This window comes from Martes martes, assembly GCF_963455335.1.
Source record: "Martes martes genome assembly, chromosome: 3".
Lineage (NCBI taxonomy): Eukaryota > Metazoa > Chordata > Mammalia > Carnivora > Mustelidae > Martes > Martes martes.
The window spans coordinates 105136728-105138980 of record NC_137890.1 but is presented as its reverse complement, the minus strand read 5'-3'; the positions used below and the strand labels follow the sequence as shown (position 1 = coordinate 105138980).

At 38.1% G+C, this 2253-nt stretch overlaps 1 pseudogene across 1 annotated transcript; it reads left to right on the top strand.

Moving 5' to 3' along the window:
• Nucleotides 1-1002: 1002 nt before the first annotated feature.
• Nucleotides 1003-1881, top strand: LOC308340031 (small ribosomal subunit protein uS2-like; annotated as a pseudogene). Its single transcript has one exon. The product of its transcript is annotated as a small ribosomal subunit protein uS2-like (transcript).
• The last annotated feature ends 372 nt before the right edge of the window (nt 1882-2253 follow it).

Below are 2253 nucleotides of genomic sequence, written 5' to 3'. Positions count from 1 at the left end.
AGAGAAATTCCAGCAGATTCCAGCTGAGAGCTGAGCCACCCTGAGATCATGACCTGAGCTCATATCAATGCTTGACCAACTGAGCCACCCAGGTGCCTCTTTATTGGAGGTCTTTGAACAGTGCATGTATAGCTTCCAAAAAATTTGTATGTACATATTCATTCTTTCATTCAGTCAACATATATTTATTGAAGATTTATAAGTATTGATATATGCATAAGTATATATGTATATATACATCATGGCATGTATTATATATGACACAAATATATGTGTATGTTCAATGTATTATGTACATTGTACGTTCATATATGTACATGTAACATATTATCATTATAGGATACATGTGTGTGCATTCATAAACACATATGTCCCTAAGATAACCAGAAACTACTAAAAATGATTTTCAGTTATTTAGATTATCTGCACACCAAAAATTTTTTAGGGAGACAGTTTAAATAGTTTTTTCTCTATTTTATTTTTTTCAATCTTATCATTTATTTACTTATTTTTCTTTCTCCAGATTTTTATTTAAGTTCCAGTTAGTTAAGTATACAATGTAATGTTAGTTTCAGATGTAGAATTTAGTGATTTATCACTTATGAAATTACCTTCCATCCTTTTTTCCCCATCTCTCCTATCATTTCCAAATTTCTGAGTGATACAAGATATAATAGACACTAGTATCTAACAAACTTACAGAATATGTATCTATTTTTCATTTTAAATATGATTTTAAAAAATATTTGCTATAATAGGCATATCATAGTGATTCTGGATCCAGAATATCTGAGTACAACTTACTAGCTGACGAACTTAAATAAGCTTTTCTGAGTTTTTGTGACTCAGTCTTTTGTCTGCAAGATAGAGATGATAAAAGAGCTGATTCTGGAGGGTTGTGAAGACTAATGAGTCTCTTTTCCAGTGTTACCCAGGGAGGAGTCCTATGACATTGCTGCATTGTTTTGAGTTCCCGTTGTAACTTAAAGGGAAACTTTCACAATGTCTGGACCCCTTGATGTCCTGCAAATGAAGGAGGAGGGTGTCCTCAAATGTCTTGCAGCAGGAATCCCCTTAGGTGGCACCAAACTTGACTTCCAAACAGAAGTGTACATTTACAAAAGGAAAAGTAATGGCATCTACACCATATATCTGAAGAGAACCAGGGAGAGGCTTCTGTTGGCAGGTCCTACAATTGTTGCACTTAAAACCCAGCTAACATTAGTGTCATATCATCCAAGAATACTGGCCAGCAAGCTGTGCTGAAATTTGCTGCTGCTACTGGAGCCACTCCTATTGTTGACAGCATTATTCCTGGTACCTTTACTAACCAGATCCTGACAGCCTGCCTGGAATTGGGACTCTGGTGGTTCCTGATCCCAGAGCTGACCACCAGCCTCTCACAGAGGTGTCCTATGTTAACCTGCCTAGCACTGCTGTTTAACACAGACTCTCCTCTGTGCTATGTGGACATTGCTATCTCTTGTAACAACAAGGGAGCTACCTCAGTAGGTCTGATGTGGTGGATGTTGGTCACGGAAGTTCTACACATGTGTGGCACCATTTCCTGTGAAAAACCATGGGAGGTCAGGCCTGATCTCTACTTCTACAGAGATCCTAAAGAAATTGAAAAAGAAGAGCAGGCTTCTGCTGAAAAGCCTGAGACTAAGGAGGAATGTCAGAGTGAAATGGAGGGCTCCAGCTCCTGAGTTCACTGCTACTCAACCTGAAGCCACAGATTGGTCTGAAGGTATGCACGTGCCCTTGATGCCTAGTCAGCAGTTCCTTACTGAAGACTGGAACGCCCAGCTGGCCCCTGAAGACTGGTCTGCATCTCCCACTGCTCAGGCCACTGAATGGGTAGGAACAAGGACTGAGTGATTTTAAGCTATTCTTCTACAAATGCAAACAAAATGGAAATAAGATTGGCAGAAAATGAACAGTGTCTAAAAACAAAACAAACAACAACAAAACACATATAAAGTGACTAGAACAGAAACTAAGGGCTCAGTGCACCAACACATGTTGGCTATTGCTATTTTCCTTCTATCTCATTTGTTAAAGATCTTTTTTGGTGTCATTTAAAAATATGAAATATGAGTTCAAATTTCATAATTGCTCTAGTAAATCTCTGCTTCCTTTTTATCTGGTCTGCATTTTTGTCTTTGGAAAAATTCTGCCTTAAAAGAGCCAGTTTTCCTACTTATAAATTCACCTAGTTACCACTTTGCCTATAATAAAGCCCCCTTGAGA